General features: G+C 48.5%; 1 protein-coding gene and 1 long non-coding RNA gene across 5 annotated transcripts in view; one reads left to right on the top strand and one right to left on the bottom strand.

The window, feature by feature from the left end:
• ATXN7L1 (ataxin 7 like 1) overlaps positions 1-22,176 on the bottom strand; it is a 229,341-nt gene that overhangs the window by 62,499 nt on the left and 144,666 nt on the right. The gene's annotated exons all lie outside the window — the stretch shown is intronic.
• Positions 2,789-4,573, top strand: LOC144379725 (uncharacterized). Its single transcript, XR_013443086.1, has 2 exons — positions 2,789-3,103; positions 4,115-4,573. It is a non-coding gene; the product is annotated as an uncharacterized LOC144379725 (long non-coding RNA).

The following is a 22,176-nucleotide window of genomic DNA, read 5'->3' as shown; positions in this document are numbered from 1 at the left end:
GGTCTCTGCTGAGTTCCAGGATAGCCTGGGGGACAAGAGATGTGAACAGCTTCCTCGGGTCAACTCTCCCAGAGCCCCTTGATCCTTCTGGAGCACCTTCCCCTGCCTCTTTCACCCTGTGCTCTCCTGTTACCTCACGTGCCCAGGGAATGAGTTGGTGGCCTGAGTTCTTATCAAACAGGTGGTTTATGATAAAAAGATGCAATATTTACTGCTACTGCTCTAGCATCTGAGGAACAGGAAGTTTAGAACCTTAATTCTAAATACAAAAACTGGCAGGTTCAGCCCAGTTAAAAATGGACAAAGGACTTGAACACAGATATTTCTCCAAAGGAGATACACATATGGCCAACAAGCATATAAAAAGATGCTCAATATCATTAGTCACTAGGGAGCAAATCAAAACCATGATGAGCTATAGCTTCACACCTACTAGGGTGGCTATATGTAAAAAATAACCCAAAACAACCAAAAACATAAAATGACCAGTGTTGGCGAGGATGTGGAAAAATTGGAGCCCTTAGGTGCTGTCAGTGGGACTGTAAAATGGTACAGCCTCTATGGAAAATAGTTTGGGGGGCGCCTGGGTGGCCTAGTCAGTTAAGCATCAGAATCTTGGTTTTGGCTTAGGTCATGATCTCAGGGTCGTGAGATCGAGCCGAGTCAGGCTCTGTGCTGGGCGTGGAGCCTGCTTAAGAGTCTCTCTCTCCCTCTGCCTCTGCCCCTGCCCCCCACCTGTGCTCATGCTGTGTCTCTCAAAAACAACAAAAAAGAAAGGAAACAGTATGGTAGTTCCTCAAAAAATTAAACATAGAATTACCACAGAATCCAACAATTCTACCCTAAGGTATATACTCAAAAGAACTGAAAACATGTATACAAATGTTCATAGCAACACTATGAACAAACTGCTTCAGGATAACTCAAAGTTACCTTCAAAACCCTTCCTGGAATCACTTTAAAGCAGTAATTTTTAAAAATTAATTTATTTATTTTAGAGGAGCAGAGAGAGAGGGAGAAGCAGACTTTGCACTGAGCGAGGAGTCCGACATGGGACTCGATCCCAGGACCCTGAGATCATGACCTGAGCAAAAATCAAGAGTTGGTTGCTTAACCGAGCCACCCAGGCATCCCTAAAGGAGGTAATTTTTAAGTTAAGGGAATTAAGGCGGCCAGGAGGAGACAGCTCACAGGCACTCCAAGATAGTAGTTCTCAAACAAGGCCAATTCAGGTCCATGAAGAAGTGTGAATTTATGTCAAACAGTATCACAGAAGCACGTGCGCGTGCACGCGCACACACACAAACACATGCACACCAGGCACTGAGGCACAGTCCCCTCTGCCAGACCCTCATCGCTCAAACAACCGTCATTTCCATCAGAGGGATCTCCATTCCCGTGATGGAATCATCATTGCCGCCAAAGGCACCCAGGTCTTAGACCTTGAAGTTGGGACAGAGTAACAGATGCCCAAGAGGCAAGAAGAAGCCGCACAGGTCATCACTCTCTGCTAATCCCTGCCGGCCCCCTCTTGGGGCTGCTGTCGGCTCCCCAGCACTCTGGCCGTGGGGCTGCCCAGCCTGGCTTCTCCCCTGCAGGCCCCAGCGTGGATGGCGCCTTGCAAGCGCACCAGGTGAGACAGCATGGCGTTTCCATTGGCTGTTGGAGCGTCCTCCCTTACTTGAGCTGCTTTGCAATGCCACACGTTAATCCCATTTCTGCTCTACGGGGCTCACCTTGACCCAGTCTTACTTCCCGTCCATGGGACACCTTGCCAAATATTTGCTCCTTGAAATCTGTCTCCAGGCTAAACACCCCAAACGTCTTTTTAAACCATACCTCCCAAAACATCATTTTCACTATTCTCATCTCTGGGTCCTCTTTGGCTCTACTGTCTGTCCTTCATAAGCTGTGGAACTCAGAAGAGAGAACATTGCAGATGGGGTCTGAGCAGCTCCTAGCTGTCTATCCTGGACATTATCTTTCTAGTCACGCAGCTAGAGATCCAACCTAGATTTTTTATTTTTGATAACTGTATTACCCCTAAGTCTTATTTCACACCCTTTCCTGCCAAGCCGAGTATCCACAGGTATCCTTTAAAAATGTCATCTGGTTGGATTTAGTCTACTGCTCTGGCCTGCTGAAATCATTTTGGACCCTGACTCATTCGTGTATCCATTCTCCCTCCCAAATCTGCCGCCTGCACACTGGATAAGCCTGCCACCAATACCATTCTTCTTCCAAACCCTTACGTATAACGTGCAACTTATATATACATCCCCCAGAGTGACCGTGACCGGTGAACAGCGCTCTTGGCCGTTGAGGGCAGGTGTGTCACTTAGCTCACATTTCTTCATCTTCCCTCGTAAGGATCTCATGGGCAACTGACAAACGGGGCTAACAATAGCCGTCCTCTTACCAGCAGTGGTAAAGATTAAGCGTAAAGGTCTTAGAGCAGGGCATTGCACACATTGAGCAATCAAATGTTGCTTTTATAGCTGACAAGAAATACAATAAAAAAAAAAAAACCCAACCACCTGGTTTTCCAATTGCCAAACTACCTCCTTATTGGCAACCAGATACAGACAGTAGGCAGCTAGAATCAAGAGAAGGAGCATTGGAGTCCAGGAGCTGGAGTCTCAACCCTGGCTCTCCTTCCAGAATTTCCATGCTCTGGGCTTAACAATACCTGCCCTCCCAGGGCTATAAGGAGGAGTCAACGAGATCAGGCACGTAAAAGAGGCTTAAAAGTTGGGTCAGGCTATGCAAACATAAAAGAACAGTTTTATGATCATTACTGTTATAAACAACCCAGATCCTGCCTCCATTGGCAGAAAACGGCTGTTATGCCTAGGAAGAACCAGTGGCAGCGTTCAGCCGGCCAGGCAGGCCTTTCAGTACAGGGCAGCTGGACTGCTGCAAGGGAGCCGACTCCTGACCTCCCCTCCCAACAGCAATCACCTTCTCCCTCGTCTCAGACCGAAATCCAGGCTGGATTGCAAAGGGCAATGGATCCTCCCACCAGCCTGCAGGAACACACTGTCTCTCCATGGCCCTGCTGCCGAGACCAGAACCTGAGTCATCTGCAGCAGTAACCCAGCAGGTAGTGAAGGGCTGTGGGGGCTGCTCTTAGCTCCCCTGTGGCTTGACCACAACTCATCCTTGGGTTTCTGAACGGAGTGGCAGTTTCCAAGAACACCAGGCTTTTGTCTCTGCCATTCTCAAGGTGGGGCCCCAGGGAACCCTGCTCTCGTCTTGGCTGAGGGTGGGTGCCGCCTTTTTTTTTTTCCTCCTAAGATTTTATTTATTTATTTGAGAGAGAGATTGAGAGAGAGAGATACATGAGAGGGGGAGGGTCAGAGGGAGAAGCAGACTCCCTGCTGAGCAGGGAGCACGATGCAGGACTCGACCCCGGGACTCCAGGATCATGACCTGAGCCGAAGGCAGACGCTTAACCAACTGAGCCACCCAGGCGCCCGGGTGGACGCCTTCTTAGGGAACAAATGTTCTTTATTGAGAAAAGATCTTAGGGGAAATTTTTTGCAAAGGGCAGTCAGAGGGCAACCTGCTGGCCCCTAGCATCTCCGGGTCAAAGACGTCCCACAGCAAGGGAAGAGGGAAGGAGATGAATGGTCAACCAAAGGCCCCTGGGAAAAGAGCAGCCGTTGAAATGGGAGACATAACTGGCTAAATTTTCCTCTCCTGGTCCATGTAAGGCTGGCTCCCCAACTTCCAGAGGGAATGAACACTGAGGGCAGATTTAAATATATATATATAATTGTTGGCAGGACACTGAGAGGATCATGCCAGTGAAACTACTCACAGATCAGGGAGTCTGCCCAGAAAGGCACCGGGAGGAAGGGGCCCAGAAGGGAAGGTAACACTTTCTGTCAGATGACTTTTGGGGCCCAATGGTCTGCGAGCGACCCTTGCTCAACCCACCCCTACAACAGCCTCCCTCAAGACAGGTGGGCTGCTGAAATCATCTAAAAATCATCACAGGACACATGAAAGCTTACTCAGACTTTCACAGCCACCGGTGACTTCTTCTTGTGCCTTTGAACATATTTTGTCTTTTTCTCATTGTGTTCCCTTTGACTATGCACCCACACAGAGAGATGGTGCCTGATTCTCTACACTCATATGCACAGGAACAAGCCACAGACGAACCTCTACATCATGCTGGTTACTGCAGTGTTGCTGATGCTGCTAAGGAATGGAGCTGAGCTGGGACCAAGCTGAGTCCACCGGTGTTATGGGCTGAATTATGTTGCCCCCAAATTCCTATGTTGAAGTCCCAATCCCCAGTACCTCGGAATGTGACTGAATGGGCAGATAAGGTCTTTAAAGAGGTGATTAAGTTAAAAATGAGGCCAGTTAGGGTGGGCTCTACTCCAGTATGACTGGAGTCCTTTGGTAAGAAGAGGGACAACCTGATGAAGAGACAGCAAGAAGACAGCCTTCCACAAGCCAAAGGAGGGAGGTCTCCAGAGAAACCAAGCCTGCCGGCACCTTGATCTTGGGACTTCCAGCCTCCACAATGTGAAAAAATAAATTTCTGTGGTTTAAGCCACCCAGTCTGTGGTATTTTGTTATAATAGCCCTAGCAAATTCATGCAATTGATTTACTTAAAAACCCTCCCCATTCACCAGATTGGAGAGAAAAAGTACAGGATGGAGGACAGTGGACAAGGGACTCCTAACCTCTGACATGCTGTGGATCAAATGTATTTTCCTCCTTAGTCTGAGACGTGCCACTTTGCAAACTGTAGCAAGGTCAAAGTGGGGACAGTCTACTGGTCCTTGAAGGCTGGCAAATCCTGCCCTCCCCGGAGGCCCGAAGCTGAGGTAGCCGACAGGCGCACAAGTGTCTGGGATGAAACAGGGTGACCAAGCCACAGCCGAGGAGTGACCAACTCCTTCCATCAGCTAACTTTCTGGTTTGGCCTCCTACCCTTGGAGGTTCCGCCTAATCTACATGTCATTGCTGTTATTCCAGAAAAGGGTAAGACCTTGGGGATGAGTGGGCTAGTAGCAGAGTGAAGCAGCCACCAGCAAACTCTCATAGGTTTGACAACCGAACTCAGATCTTCTGGACCAATGTTGTCTTGGGTATTGGGAATTGGGAATCCACCCAATCTCCAAGTTTGCCTGGATGCCTCGGCCCTCCAGCAGCCTCCAGGACCCTGCCAGACCCTGGGCTTCCCACTGAGTGTGGGGCCCATCAGAACCACTCCCTGGGGGCCAGGAGTGGACCCCCAGATGAACCCACAAATGCTTACTGCTGCTAAGGGGCCCGGACACACCGATCAATTATCAATCCAACCACAGCTCTCGGGCCAGCGGCCGGGATCAAAGCAAGGAAGGAAGGTATTTGAAAGGTGTTGGCAGGCAGATGTCTGGAGGGCCTGGGAGGGGCGACGTGCTCTGGGAAGCTGGCAAAGGGCTGTGCCTTCACTTTCCCAAGGACCCCAGGGTGGGCGGGACTGGCCAATTCAAATGCAAAAGTCTCAGGGCAGGATGACCGGGAAACCTTGCTGTATTCACCGCCATCCCTCTCCAACTCCATCAGAAAAGCCTATAGGTTCCGTTCATGTCTCTTCATTCACTCTGGTCATGAGGTTATTTACACGGCGGAGTGAGGGCCCCAATAATCACCACTAGCTGAGATGCACACAAACCAACACACACCTCCGACCCCCTCAAAAGATGAGCCTCAAATCCTATCTCAACCTCCATACAGGAGGAGGAAGAGGGAAGTGTTGTAGGGACCGCGTCCTTGGAGGCAGATGAGAATCACAGGAGAACAAAGGGTCTCCTCACATCTGCAGTGCAGTCCCGGGGTCTGGATGGGCAACGAGGAGGCGGAGGTCTGACGGATAAATGTCCGTGCCTGCCTTCTAACTCCCCAGCCCTGCTGTGCAAGCCAGGCCCCATCTTCAGCCTCTTTCTGCTGGGACCCAAGGGCTTACCTTGTCCTTCACCAGCTCAGCGGGGCTCCTGTGAGGAAGCAGAGGGCACGCTCTAAGTTAAGAGAACGGAAGCAAGACAGCCTCATCATCATTCTCTGCAAGGTGAGAGGGGGCCAACAAAATAAAACCAAACCAAACCAAAGCACCACCAACAAAGCCCCACTTCCCTAAGGATGAGAGAAACATGGAGGAGAAAAAGAAATCTGCTCTCGGCAGCACTCAGCGGTTACAACGACACCACGTTTACTACCTTGGAAATTTCCGTCTCAACCATCCATTTTCATTTGAGTGTGCGAGTCGCTGATGGTGGGAGGTGAGAGACGAGGTGTGGACCTGCCTGCGAGGGACCCAAGGGCCTGCAGCAGGGCCGACTCCCCACTTAGAAGGCCTTTCACGTGGCCCAAAAGATGCTTACTGTTTTCTCCCTCCCTTCTGATGTGTTTGGTTTAAAATATTTAACCCGAGGCACAATGAAGTGTCTCATTTACAACGTTCTCCTGGACCATTAGGCTGGGACTCCGCGCTCATTATGCTGGAGAACGTGCTACTTACCCATGCAAATCCCGGGAGCCGCCACACAGAGATGGGAGGTGCTCAAGGTACGCTATCAAGGGGTGATTTAATTATGCAGCCATTCAGTGGGGAAAGCAGAGCAATTTTTAGCCAACTGTTCTAGTAAATATTATGGGAAGCCCTTTCATGGAGTGTTCATTCCGGCTTAGTGATTTCAAGCGTGCCCAGACTTCCTCATTCCTGTACACACCCACCCCCAAAGGTGCCACCCGAAGGTGCTAGCCCTAGGCCAGAAGATCAAACGGATAATGCATTAGCCGGTATGCCACCCTGAGGTCGATGATTTCTCTTTTTTAACGTTCTAAACACCCGAGGATCACTGGCATGTAGAGGAGGACAAACTTTGATAGCCACCGACTTTCCAGCAGCCGGCCTTCCTCTGCCCCTTCCCCCGGCTCTCGGTGGGTCCCGCCAAGCGGCTTCTGGGCGGCCTGCGGTAGCCGCGGGTGGGACAGATCAGCCACCGCAAACACACTCCGGCCGTTTGAAACAATACCCAATCACTGCATCCACCCTCCCAGAGTGCCCCGGAGGAAATGGCATCATGACTTTCATTTTACTCCATTTCTGACCGACCACAGGAAAACAACCCGTCCTAAGACAATCCTCAGGGTATCCGATGTCAGGGGCTGGACGGGACGCTCCGGAATGTTATCAAGTGACCTCGAGGAGACATTAATTTTCAGGAGCTAAAATAATCCTCCTGATGCACAGGCATGACCGTTTCCCTCCCTGCAGACGCGGATTTCACTTTCCCCAGCCAGAACAGAAAACGCTCATGCATCCCCGTTTCTTCAGAAAAGTCTATAAATAACCCAGGATCAGCAAAATTATGCAAAACATCCTGCTAGAAGAAGAAATGTAAACTAAAACCACTTACACAGAGACTCAGGCTGCCAACTTAATCTGATTGTACGACGACTGTAAACATGTTGTACTTTTGGAACCTGAAGAGATCCACATTAGCACGGATGCCATCACAAAAAAAAAAAAAAAAAGGAAAAAACAAAAACAAAAAACAACTAAACAACAAAAGCCCAACCCTGAACCAGAGCAACGAGATCCGGTGCTCTGCAGGGTCCGGGACCCGCGGCTGACCAGCTGCAGAAGCACCAACTAGCCGAGCTTGCACACGCCAACTGTTTTGACTACAGGCACTTGTTAAACACAGAGTTTCAGGTCCTACCAGTTGGACACCAGAAGTTCATAGAACTGACCCAGTGCCAAGAACAACAAGCACAGAAAGCGAAACGGCTGCCTCGTGCGCCGTGTTTTTGTTAACTGTTTATGCAAGCCCCAAAGCAATTGGGGAACAATTAAGAATAAAGCAGAACTTAAATAACAAAAGCAAAAGATTACCACCTTGAAGGAAATGGAGATGTTGGCAGATAAAGGATAGACGTCAACCTAGTTTATTGGTGGGGTGGGTGGGGGGTTTTCGGAGAGAATCAGTGGGGGGGGAGGGGCAGGTGTCACATGACAAACTGCCGTTATTAGCAGAAGGAACCGGGTGCTTCCTCGAAGCATCTTTTACTTTGAGATTGACTTAGGAGATCGTGCAGATGCTGAGGCCTTGGTGCACATCTGGGGGTGACTGCAGAAGCCCTGGGATTTGGAAGTTGGCAAATCCCAGAGGAGAAAAAAGGGGCGTGCTGAACGGAGATTTCAAGACACAGGAAAGGGACTTCCAAGCTCCCTGCTCCGTGCAGTGAGATCACCGAGGCTCACAGGAAGCAGACGGAGGGGGCCGTGTCCCTGGGCTGTTTCTGTCCTGGTCCCGAGAAAGGTTTCCCTGTCCCCTTTGGGTTTAGGGTTGCTGGGGTCAAGCTTTCTCCTTTATCCAGGACTGCACTCTGTGTTCTTTTGGTGACAGTGAATAAAGTATTTTTATCTGGAAAAATAAAAAGGAATGTTTACATCGCTTATTTAACCAGGTTTTCCATTTCTTTCCAGAATGCGCTAAGCACCAACTCAGGTTAGGATCAAGACAATTAACCGGATAAAATGTTAGAGTTATCTGAGGATTTGAGAAACTGAATTCCAAGAGAACTGGGGTGTAGATATAAGAGTGAGAAATTTTAAATTGCTGAGTGGGCTCAAGCCCTCCTCCCATTATCTATCTATCTATCTATCTATCTATCTATCTATCTATCTATCTATCATCTATCAAAGGAGATTTCAAGCAAGCCTAGCTAAGACAGTCTCTTTTTAAAACAGGGTCGGGAGGCCATTAGGGGAGGAGGAATATTTGCACATCCTTATCGCAGGAGACACAAACTTTTTAAAAACATTTCAGCCAGCTGCAAGCCCTCAGGCGGGACTTAACTTCCTCCTCATCTTGACACCTGAATCATCCTCACTCTTCATTTCAGAAAGAGCCCATGCATTAACACAGTTCAATCCCTTATTGGTATATTAAGCCGACCAATCCCAGCTAGCCTAGTTTCAATCCCTCTTTTGCATAGAGGACCTGAATGAGAACTGCACGCCTAGCCCTGCCCCCTCTTTGTCTTCCTTAGAGCACGGTCCAGGTTTCTACCAGAATCTGTGTCTCCTCGATTCCAATTCTAACTGCCCAAGTGAATGCCTGTTGGCTTAAATTTTCAGTGAGTTCTTTCTTGGTCTACACTATTTATCTATCACCTACCTTTGATCTGAAGAATCAAATGTTGCCACTTCCCCACTCCAGAGGGTTAGGGAAAAGTAATGAGTAAGTAGTAACAGGTTGTTGGGAAAAGCCACTGTGACTTAGGCCATATTCGTATTTATTGTGGAGAGTAAATGTTGTTCCTCTGGTTCCGGGGGTCAGCAGTACAATGGTGGTGGACATGAGCCCACCTGCTGGCTGCCCTTTCCTCCCAAAGGAACCCACATTTTATTACAAACTATATATAGAAATGGTTTCGCTGCGATCTGAAATGGAGCCCCCTTGGAGCTAAACACAGCAGTTGCCTGACAGATAAGAGAGAAGAGCAAAGGCAATTGAAAGCATCCAAGACAAAGGAAGGAGCTGGGGAGGAAGAAGGCTGGGGTGGGGGAGGGGAGCACGAGGGAAGGGCCACCACCGGAGAGAAGGATCAGGTATGGCAAAGTGAGTCTCAAACCAGCCCTGGCCTCTGGGTTGGCAACTGACTCCATAAAGTGACCCCAGAACTTTCGCGAGGCGTGCCCTTCACGTAGAATGCCATGGTTTACGTGTCCCCTTCATGCAGATTATATTATTTGACCCTCAGAAACATCCTGAATGGGCAGGGCCCAAGCAACAAAGGAACAAAGCTGAGGCTGAGGAGCTGAGGCCTGGGAGCGAGGGAGCGATGACTCGCATGCTGGGCTGGCGTGGTGTCTTCTGTTCGCAAAGCACTTTAAAAGTGGTGGGCTTTATCATTCCCATTTTCAGACAAGTACACTGAGATTCTGGAGAGGCCACAAATCATGTCCAAGGCCAAACTGCAAATAACACGCAGCGCTGGGTCTCCTAATTCCTCATCCAGCCTTTCTTGTTTGCCTCTACCATGTTCCCAGAACACATAATGATTGAACCAAAAAGGCCACCAAAGTGGTTGTATTATAAGAGCACATCATCTCTAGATTTTCTCAGAATTGTCTTCATGGCTTTTTGGTAGCAGTTCAGATTGCAACTCCCTAACACAGAAGGTTCTTCTTCACGCCTGTGAACTTCGGACATGTGGACAGCAGAGCTCCTATGTCAATGGGAAGCCCCCACCTCCAGCCCATTTGCACCCTGTCCTTCTTTGATTTGATTAGTTCACCGGCATGCTAACCCCTGGCTCTTCCCCTAATCCTCGTCTAAGGAGAAGCCTGAGCAGAGTGACCCAGCAGGCCTGCCAAGCTGAACATTATGATGGAGTTTGCATTTCCAAGGTGTGCTGTCTTGCATGTAGGAGGGATTTGGCTTAGCACACGGTTTGGTGGATGTCTTCTTCATGGGTGTATTTCAGAGCTATGCTTCTGTTGAGTTCTTTTGCAGCAGAGGCCACTGAAAATATTGGATCAAATGGAGGGTCCCACTGTCGTGTTCCTTGTCTGTGCCGAGTGGACACGCTCACAGCTTGATAGAAAATGATATCACTATTGCGTGATACACCGTAAGTAAGTTTATTGCAGGTTTGGGGCACTCCCTCCGAGGGGACATGGTAGTTACTTCCTGCAGATGGCCACAGGGTTTGTAGAGGGGGGAACGGGGACATTTGTTGGGGCCCCAAGTGCTCAGGGCCATGACCAGCGATGCCGAATGTGGAGGGCAGTGGGGAGACGGTCCGGAGGTGAAGATTACAGAGTTCTACAGTGTTTGGCCACTGCCTATGAATCTACCTCTTCCCTTCCTTTCTCCCCGAAAACACAACAAGAAAACATAGAAGCCAGAGGAGCTGGGGGTCAAGGTGGACTTTATGTTCAAAGTGACTAAAGCAGCCTAGCTGGTGAGGACTAATCAAAAGCACAGGCTCCTGTTGACTGTAGAGGCTCTGTGGTCAGAGGACTGCACAGGTGGCACCTCTCACTGGTTTATTTGAGGTGGTTTTGGTGACCACAGGACATTTGCATCCATGCTGCCTGAAAAGAATACAGGGCCTGGGTAAATGAGAACAGTCTCGGCAAGAAAACTCATTTGCTTACAAGATACAAATCGAGTAGAGTACTTCCACATAACTTGTGACTCCTCTGAGCAGAGAGACTGCTTTTTTAAAACCAAAAGTGGAACACATGGTTCGACAACCACTGGCATATTTAGGGAAGACAGGGTAGGCTATTTAAAATTAGCAACTTCTGAAAATCCTTGAGGCATGACCACCCGATCTGTACCTATCAAATTAGTGAAAGTGGGCTAAGAGCGGGCTATGGAATATTAGCAGAAACTTGGAGTTAGTACTGGTGCGCTCCACAAAGGGGTTCTACCATAGACCAGACAAATAGTGCTCTGTCGACGGATACGGTGGTTTTGGGAAGGCAGGTGAGCACAGTACATCCAGCCCCTGGAGGAGGATGGCATCGGGGGAGACAGAGCTGGGGCCCTGGACCCACATTCTGGGAGTCGGGCCTCCCCCTAGCGAGGGGAGCTGCCTCAGAGTCCATACACACAGGAGGAAGCAGGTCAGGGACTAGTAAAGTCTTCAAAACATGGCCCAGACACGTGGAAAGCTGTTCAGGAAAAGGATGGAGCCAAAAAAAAAAGGACAGAGGTCTGAGGTGTCAGGAGACAGAAAGGCAAGCGTGTCAGTAGCTGTGGCCACAGATCTGGCTTCACCCCTTGAGTCCTCCTCCCTGACGTTCCCTGCACACCTTCAGGTCAGGACCTGCGGCCCAGCTCAGTGCTCTTCACTTCTGCCTGGATTCACAGGGGCTGAGCCAGCCTTCCTGATCTTACCTGGGACTGGCTTTTGGCTTAATCCTTGGTGATGTGGACTCATGACCAAAGCCACGGGGCCAGTGGTACCCACACGGAGGCCACATACCCTGGGGTTTTCAGGAGAGTATCAATTTCAGCCAGCCTAAGCCCTACTGCACCACAATTTGCAAAGTGGCTTTATATGTGGGTTGACTGGAATCGGACCACTGGACTGTAGGTTCCTTGAGGGCCAGTTCCGAGCCTCCTTTATCTTGAAGGCTCTCGCCTAGCCCAGCATAAAAGCCTTGCTGTGAGTTTTTAATACGCGTTTTGAATGAACGACTGAAATTCCTCGTAATGTATACCACAAAGATACATGTATACCTCACTAGGAATACCTCCGGAAGGTGATTACCTTCACATTAAATATGTCTCAGATCTGGTGTTTTAATTAATTTTCTTTTAATCAATTATTTTGAAGTACAATATTTTATTTTGCTATTTTTTTAGATTTCTCTTTCCTCCCCTCCAGTCAAATTTGGTGTTTTGGGTTTTTTTTTAAAGATTTTATTTATTTGAGAGACAGAATGCATGAGCGAGCGAGTGAGAGAGAGAGTGTGAGAGAGAGAGAGCGCGCGCAGGAGCAGGGGGAGGGGCAGAGGGAAAGGGAGAAGCAGGCTCCCCACTGAGTTCCCGACGTGGAACTCGATCCCAGCACCCTGGGATCGTGACTTGAGCTGAAGGCCTTTAACTGACTGAGCCACCCAGGCGCCCCTCAAATTTGGTGTTTTTATTTTTTTTATTTTTTATTTTTTTTAAAGATTTTATTTATTTGAGACAGAGAGAATGAGAGAGAGAGAGAGAGCACATGAGAGGGGTGAGGGTCATAGGGAGAAGCAGGCTTCCTGCCGAGCAGGGAGCCCGATGCGGGACTCGATCCAGGGACTCCAGGATCATGACCTGAGCCGAAGGCAGTCGCTTAACCAACTGAGCCACCCAGGCGCCCTCAAATTTGGTGTTTTTAAAAGTTATGTTTGTGATTCAAGGTAGGGAGAAGGTAGAAAGGCTTTCCACTTAAAATTTAAAAACACTAAATCTTCAAAAAAAAATTGGAGGCACTTTATAACAGGAATCTTTCCAAAAGATCATCCCACTGTACTTTGTCCTCTTAAATGGAAGACTTTGAACATTGTTTGATCCTTTTTTTGTGTGTGTGTGATAACTCAAGATCACCATTCAGGGCATTCTGTTCTAAACCTCGTTGTAAAATGGTGATGACTTCAGAGCACTACAACTGTCGCCTTCCAACTTCCTGACCCCGATCCACCGGAAGTCATAAATTTTACCCTGCGCCCTAGTGTGACCACATGGATGTGACCAAAATTCCGAAAGATAATATTTCTCTTCATGGGGCAGCTGGGTGGCTCAGTCGGTTGAGCTCTGCCTTCGGGCTCAGGTCATGATCCCGGGTCCTGGGATCAAGCCCCACATCGGGCTCCCTGCTCAGGGCGGAGCCTACTTCTCCCTCTCCCTCTGACCCTCCCCCCGCTTGTGCTCACTCTCTCTCTTTCAAATAAATTTTAAAAATCTTAAAAAAAAAGAAGATATTTATCTTCACTAAGTAAGAACCACGCTGACAACGTTCTCGTCTCCCGCGTGTAAAACGCTGGCCAGGACTCACGAAGCTGACTGCCCCACCATCACAGGCGGTGCCCGCAGTTTGCAAACACTGAGAAGGTGTGCAGGGCGATGTGTCCCAGCACAGACGGGGCCCCCACTTCCCACCCTCTGCCGTTCACTTCTATTCTCCCACACTCCGGGGTCACTTCTGTTTCCCGGCAGGGCCTGCCTCCCTAGTCCTTCTCAGAGTGCTAATTTGCTGAACCTGGTGCCTGGATGCGCTGAGTGGAAGCTGCATGTCAGTGACAGCCCGATGGGTGCTCCCGTGGATGCCCTGTGGGGCTCGGAGCTCGTTGAGGGCTGCTGGCCGGGTTCCCAAGGAGCTTCACTCAGCTGCAGAGTTCAGGATACCGACATGGGACACGCCACACGGAGACACCTGCACATGCACTCGAGTCTTTCTTTTTGGAAGGAGAACTCCGACGCTGAGGCCCTTTCGTCGCTGGAGGGCTACTGGAATGACAGAAGCTCCCAGCAGCAGCCCTGCGTCCTGAACGACCAGACCCAGGCTCCTGTGTATGAGGAGGTGACTGCGCAAGTGACCCTACTCTAGGCAGTTTGCAACGCCGTAGCCTGGCTTTCCGCTCCCAGCTGAGCTGCCCTTTGCCCTGTTGTCGACTAGCTCTTCCTGGTCTACACTTCAACTGTTGGGACTCTTTCCACCCAAATGCACAGAAGACAAACTAATCCATAAATGAAACCTCCCCCTGGAGGAATTTTGAAAAGTGTGTGCATGTGTATGTGCGCATGGGTACATTAAAAGTAGATACCCTTTTTTTTTTGAGAGTAGATATCTTATATTGATTTTTAAAAAATTACAGCAAAAGGGGTAGATACTGTGCCCCTAAGCAAATCTAAATAACAAGTGGTCAGGCCCTGGGTAAGTAAATTTCTGACCCTGCTACTCCATGGAATGCTAGGAAGCTATAAAAATGATGATGTAGATCTATACTTACTGAAATGTGTCCTCAACAATTTTAAATGGGAAAAAAAAAGGCAGATTTCAAAGTAATGTCTATAATAGGATTCCACTTTTATTTTTTAAAATAAAAGATATATGCATATAGATACACATGTACAACACATAGACAAACACATACATGCAGAAAAACAATGGTCAAGTTTTAAACCAAAATACTTACTTTCTTATATTTCTCGAAATTTGGGCGGTTTTTACAATGTATTACTTTTATAATAATAAAGAAAAGCAATTTTCACTTTGAAAAAAAATAAAACTACATTATTATGCAAAACAGTATACTTCTGCCGGGGCTTCCCCACCCCATCCTCAGCTCAGTTGTGACTGTTGCCATGGGAACTTTGTTCTGTCCTGGCATCAAGGAGGCAGGATACTCAGGTGGGGCTTTCACCTTTGGCTCTCACTAGTTAGGTCTTCTCAAACTCTCAAAAGAGTTCTACTCATATAAAGAAGGGTAAGTTGAATCTTTACTAGAAAATGTTTACAATAATGCACTTTAAGGCAAAGGAAAGGCTTATGGTTGTACTTGTAAGGCTCATGCTCTCTTCTCTGATGGAATTAAAGGGAGAGTAGGGGCACCTGGGTGGCTCAGTCTTTAAGCGTCTGCCTTCGGCTCAGGTCATGATCTCAGGGTCCTGGGATCGAGCCCCGCATCGGGCTCCCTGCTCAGTGGGAAGACTGCTTCTCTCTCTCCCACTTCCCCTGCTTGTGTTCCCTCTCTCGCTGTGTCTCTCTCTGTCAAATAAATAAATAAAATCTTAATAAATAAATAAATAAATAAAGGGAAAGTAAATCCCCAAGCAAGAAGGGGAGGGCTTTTACTTTCCTGCAGAAACAGGGCTACCCACGGGGTCTCTCCATTCTATAGGAAGACACATGAAAGAGTTGACATGATCTATAGTCAAAAGATTTGTTTGAGAAAGAGAGTTCGCGCCCAAACATGCAAGCAGATGGGAGGAGGGACGGAGAGAGAGCAGGGCCACAGAGAGAGTCTTAAGCAGACTCTGAACTGAGCAGGGAGCCCAACGCGGGGCTCGATCTCACCACTTTGAGATCACATCCTGAGCCAAAAGCTTAACCGACTGCGCCATGCAGAGCCCCTGTCATCTATATTCTAAAGCTAGTTTTCTCCCAAGCCAGAGTCAAATCAAAGCATCAACCAAAGTTGGGTTTAAGGACAGGAATAACCCCTAACTCTTGTTAGTGCTGTTTTCTCCACAAAGTTTATTCACATCCGTGGGATAACTGGTACCTCCCTTAAGAAATGACTAGGGAGGGAGGGCAGGGCAAGCACTCTTGGTTTACAAATGAGGAATGTAAAATTTATCAGGGTGAGGCAATTTGCCTAAGGCCTGCCTACTGGGAACTGGTAGAGACAGGATTCAAACCCAGTTCTCCTGGGTGTGTTCTTTTTGTTCTGTGCTACAGCATTGTCTATAAATAGAGTAACCATATACTTTATTATCCTAACTGGACACCTCTGAAAGTAAAAGGTGGTGTGAAATGGATGCGCTGGCCCCAGGGCAACTTTCCCGAACAATCCAGGATTTTATGGTCACTTTGGATATAATCCAGCCCCCTGCCCGCCACTGAATACCTTTTGAATAGGATGGAGAAATGGAACTTGGTTACAATGTCTATAATTTAAAGTACTTGAATAAAAATAAATAAAAGAGAAAAAAAGTATTTGAGTCTGACTGGTGTTCTATTGTGAATGAGCCAGTGAGTCTGGGCTTTACCTCTAGGGGTGATCAGCTCACCTGCTATTAAGAATACAAAGTCCAGGGGTGCCCTGGTGGCTCAGTTGGTTAAGCGTCTGCCTTTGGCTTAGGTCATGATCCCAGGATCCTGGGGTCGAGTCCCATGTCAGGCTCCCTGCTCCTCAGGGACTCTGCTTCTCCCTCTGCTCCTCCCCCCAACTCGTTCTCTCAATCGCTCTCCCAAAAAAATAAATAAAATCTTAAAAAAAAAAAAGAATACAAAGTCCAGATTGGGCAACCGGTATTAATCTGAGAGGTCACACTCCAAAAGTGGCTACTTTAAGGGGAGGTAGGTGGGGTGGCGGGCAAAGTAGGTGATGGGGATTAAAGAATACACTTATCATGATGAGCACTGAGTAATGTACAGAACTGCCGAATCACCATATTGCACACCTGAAACTAATATAACACCGTTTTTTTTTGTTTTTTGTTTTGTTTTTTTTTAAGATTTTATTTATTTATTTGAGAGAGAGAGTGAGAGAGAGAAAGAGCACAAGAGGGGGGAGCGGGAGAGGGAGAAGCAGACTCCCTGCTGAGCAGGTAGCCCGATGCGGGACTCGATCCTGGGACTCCAGGATCATGACCTGAGCCGAAGGCAGTCGCTTAACCAACTGAGCCACCCAGGCGCCCATAACACTGTTTTTTAACTATACTGGAATTGAAATAAAAAACTTAATAAAAATTAAAACAAAAAAACAAAAAAACTCACCACAAAATCCCCCAAAGTGGCTGGCTACTTTAAATCCTTTCACTATCCATATTTTGATCAACACTCTGAACAAAAAAAAACGGGCTTCTGTTTGGTGAAACTTGTGACTTAGTATAAGGAATGCTAGAAATGGATTCTTTTTGGTGACATTAGAGGTATTCAAGATATGTGGCCTGGCCAAAGACCTTTAGAGACATCCCACCCTTGAATAAACGGGGTTTGGATCCAGCGAGGCCTGTCCCTTCACCCTTAGGGACTGCACCAGAGGCTGCCTTGTGCAGCCAGTGAATTAGAAGGGTTGATGACAGCATGGTGCTGATTTGGGGAAACAGAGTCCTGTGTTTGGAATATTCTTGCAGCTGCCTCGAGGGAACCTTTTGTATAGGTATGGCTGGGATACCTCCAAGGAGGGGAGGCTGGGACTTCATCACGTTTACCGAGTAGGTTAAGTCAATTGTTTTCTTCCCACTAGCGGATACACGTTTGTTTGATCAATGCTGTATCTATGGTAGCCTTCAGTCTGACCGGAAAATTCACTATAACCTGGTAGCGAGGTTATGGGGGAAAAGCAGTCCCCTCCACCTCATCCTTCTACAATGTTCTACAGTGGCAACTGTTTCCGACCAGAACCTAGGAGTTCTGTGCGGCCAAACCAGCTAATGTCAGTCCACAGTGAGCATGCCTCTGGGTGAGTCTCTAGCAGGTAGATTTCAGGAAGGGATCCCTTAAAACATATTCCTTTCTGGGCACTTGGGTGGCTCAGTCGGTTGGACATCTGCCTTCAGCTCAGGTCATGATCTCTGGGTCCTGGAATCAAGTCCTGCATCAGGCTCCCTGCTCAGTGGGGAGTCTGCTTCTCCCTCTGCCTCTGCACCCCCCCCCCCACCCCCTGCTCATGCTCTCTCTCTCTCTCTGGCAAATAAATAAATAAAATCTTAAAAAAAAAAAAAAAGTATGTGACAGACATTTGTCCAGTGAATAACAGAAATGAATAGAATTCTTTTATTTCTAGAATCTATTTTATTAACTAATCTGTGATCGTGCTTTACTCCACTAAATGATCACGGTTCCTCATATACCATAATTTGCTGCTTGCTCTGAATTAAGTTAGTACCTTAAAAAGTAACAAATAACCAGCGGGCAGGGGTGCCTGGCTGGCTCACTCAGCAGAGCGTGACTCCGAATCTCAGGGTTGTGAGTCTGAGCCCCACGTTGGGAGGAGAGATTACTTATAAAACAAAACAACACAACAAGCTGGTAATAAAAACCACTGGGATGACATGGTTTAATCTTCACAATAACACAATGAATTGGTATCATCACCCTCAAGTCTAGATGAGGCAATCAAAGTCCAGAGCAGTTAAAACTTAAGTGAATCAAGGCAGAACCTGAATTTAGGACTTGAACTCTGTCGGACTCCGAATCCAAGTACGCTCTGCTATCTGGAGTTAGCAATTCCTCAGTGTGGCAGGGATTGAGTTTTTTTAAATTTAATTTAATTTTTATTACTTTTACTCTACTCACTTCGTGTCCTGCTATTGAACACACACATCTTTTGGCACTTCATCTTATTTTATTAATAGCTTTTTTTTGGGGGGGGGGAGGAAAGCTAGATGGATGTTGGAATATATGAACCAGCTTTCCAGTTCTTTTGCTTTTAATTATTTTGATTGACATGTGGCATTGAGAGATGTCTAATGGCCTCCCCAGTCTTTGAGCCAGGAAGAATCAGTCCCTAGGAATCTGTCACAGCACTCGCCTCCAGGGCACCGGGTGCTCTGGCTCATTCTGATACCCTCCCCCCCCCCCCCCCCCCCCCCCCCCCCCCCGGCATCCTTCCCTCCTGCCACACTGGACTACTGAGAGCCTTTTGTTTCATGCCTCTGTGACTTGGTGCACAGTGTTCTCTCCCTGGAATCCACCCTTTCGTTCTTCACCTTAGTTAACTCTTCGTCTTCTTTCAAGATCCAGTGCACAGGGTACCACATTCAGGCTATCTGGGGGACCGTGTCACCCTGCACCTCTCCCGGGTCGCACTCCAGTCCACTTCTCAATGCTTCCAGGACATGCTGGGCACACCCACTTAGTGCGTGGTGCACGGCTCTGGACTGACCCACGGGCCGGCCTCCCTCTCCTACGATTCCCTAAAGAGCCCAAGTCAAAGCTCCCGTCTCAGTGCTGGCACTCCAAGTGTGCTAGAGAATGTGCAGATAAATCATGAAATGATTCGCCAGTCCACGGTAAAGCGAGAGAGAATGCAGGGACCAGCTAGGCCAGCAGTTTTTAGTGGTCTACTTGTCTTAGCCAGTGGGCTCAAAAATTATTATTATTTTTAATAGATTTCATTTATCTATTTGAGAGAGAGAGAGCACAAGCAGAGGGAGCTGCAGGCAGAGGGAGAGAGAGAAGCAGGCTTCCCGCTGAGCAGGGAGCCTGATGCGGGACTGGATCCCAGGACCCTGGGATCATGACCTGAATCGAAGGCAGACGCTTAACCGACTGAGCCACCCAGGTGCCCCTCAAAAATTATTTTTTAAGCCTAAGAGCATGAGAGTGGGTTTTTATGAGAGGCAACAGTCTATTTGAGTGCTCTGCTCCTTGGCTTGTTACAAAACAACAACAACAACAACAACAAAACACCTCTGGAGAAATCTTCCCACTGCAACCAGTTACAGGTCGCTGGTGCTTTGCCGGCTACCAGCATCCCCTCGGGGGCTGGGGGTGATCTGACAGCACCCATGGGCCAGGCGGCCCTGGCAGTTCATGGGGCGCTCACCAACTCCAGGGTGCCCAGCTGAGCTGAGAAGTTACTGGGTCCCAGATGCATGACCTGAGCTGAGCCGCAGCTTGATCTGACCGTGGGATTCCAGCCTAATGAAATAAACAATTCCCAGCAGAGCCTGACCCTTCAGAATGTGATTCTTTCTAACCACACTGTGTAGATAAAAATAATTTAGTGATTTCCTCCCATGAAACTCTTGGGCACAAACCAAGAAGTCTGCAGCATGGCTGTTGGGATGCTACTGTACGCGTGTAAATATTTAGGCGTTCCTGAGTTCTTATCAGTGTTTATCAGCAGGGATGCACCTGGCATTTTTGGTGGGATAATTTTTCCTGGGGCGGTGCCGTCCCAGGCATGGCAGAGCACTTAGCACCTCTGATCTAATCAATGCCGGTTACTACGACAGCCACAAAATGCACATTTCCAGACATGTCTGGGGTGAGAGCTGTCACGAGTCCTGGGATTTCTGGTGGGGTTAGCTTTGATTCATTTGGCAGCAGCAGGGTCTTGGAAGGGATCAAAGAAGCCACCCACACCGGTGGGGGGTCGGGACAAGGAAGTTAGAGAGCCTGAGGGAGAGCCTGCCTGAGAACGAGGCCTGTCTGTGGGAGACAGTGGAGGTCCACAGAGCAGGGAGGATGCCTGGGTCCCTTGCATGAAGAAGTCAAAGCGTCCAGGGAGCTGGCCTGACAGAACCAAGACGTCAGAGCTGAAGCAGAGGCCGACATGGTGCAAAAGGGATAAAAGATGAGCTGGGGGTGGCGAAAAGTAATGGTGTGAACTCTGGCGACACTCAGCCTCCTCCTCCCAGCCTGTAGGGGCCAAGAAGGACACGCATATGGGACAGCTCCAAAGGTCCCAAGGTTCTGCAGAGTAGCGAGCTCTTCTCTCTTGCCTGGCCTTAACAGAGCGAGGACAACGCAACAACCCCAACCCTGCCACCATCCACCACCGTGGCGAGCCCGGCCCACGTCACCCACTGCTGAGAACTTCCAAGTCCCTCAAAGTGACCTTCAAAAGGGCATCTTGACCGCAAAGGGGGAGAAGCTCTAACAGCAGCCAGGGAGGAAAAACGCACCAAAGTGCTGACTTAGAGGGGCCATTGCGCGCAGACCCCACAGCGATCACGTGGATTTTGGGGCCAGACGCTCGCTCAAGAGCCCGAGCGGGAGGGTGCTGGGCAAAGCTGCTGGGAAGCTACTTATTCCTTTGTCTCATCTTTCTCACTTATCTGAAATTTATTTTATCTTGCTCTGTTGTTTGCAATTTTACAAGCAGCCTTAAATCCTTTTGCAACAAGGCTGGGTATAAATAAAGCAAAGAAATGAAATACACGGCTGTGCCCCCAGCACAGGCAGACTGGGCATGAAGAGCTTGGCTCGCATCTAAGAGGAGGCGCTCGTCCGTACGGGGAGGGCGGGGGGAGAGGGGGAGAAGGAGAAAGTGACTCCAGGGCCATGGAGAACAGTGAAGGCTGGCCCTGGGCCTGCGGCCTGCGTCCTGCCCTGTCTCTGCATCCAGGAGTCCCAGAGCCTCATGCAAGCTACTAACATTTTGGGCCTCAGGTCCTTATCTTTAAAAGGAGAGATTTCACTGGATGGATTCAAAGGTCCCTTTATGTCCGAGCACTGTGATTCTAAGCGACACCCACACTTGGCTCTGGTTCTTCTTGCTCTCGATTCTTTCTCAATATACTGCCTCTTCTCCAAGTGGAGTGGGCCAGGCGGGGCTCCTTCTAGAGGAGTTTCTGTGCGTGCTGACAAATGGAAGTTGCACCGGTCACCCGAAGAGCTAACTGGTCCTACCAAAGAGATTAATGTCCCATGACAAGAAACTGAAGCACTAGTCACTGGAGAGGAGAGGAAACCTGAGTTTTATGGGATAATTTATTGACCCATTTTCCCATTGTAAAAGGGGATAAAAACACTGGCTTTTCTCTCCATTCACTGATGAGGTGGTAAGTTCCCTACTTTTAAATAAGTTCTGTTATAGAAATGAATACCACATTTGTTTTCCGAGTATCTATGACTACTACACCAATCATTATTAACGATCAAAAGAATATTAGTAGCATATGCCCAGGAAATGGAAAGTGTTGTTAATGTTCTGGGACATTCTTCCCTTAGTTGTCCACTTGAGATTTCAATGTAGCTAGTCTCCCAAATCCGTAGTCACCATCCCTGTTTTTTTTTTTTTAGAGAGCGAGAGAGAGCACGCCTGTGTGCATTCAGGGGGCGGGGCAGAGGGAGAGGGCGAGAGAGACTCTTAAGCAGGCTCCAGGCTGGGATTCGGGGCTCGATCTCAGGACCCTGAGCTGAAATCAAGAGCCGGACGCTTAACCGCCCGAGCCACCCAGCGCCCCACCATCCCTGCTTCT

The sequence above is a fragment of the Halichoerus grypus genome, chromosome 12 (assembly GCF_964656455.1).
Source record: "Halichoerus grypus chromosome 12, mHalGry1.hap1.1, whole genome shotgun sequence".
Lineage (NCBI taxonomy): Eukaryota > Metazoa > Chordata > Mammalia > Carnivora > Phocidae > Halichoerus > Halichoerus grypus.
Note: the sequence above shows the minus strand (reverse complement) of the source record. Positions and strands in the feature narration are given on the sequence as shown.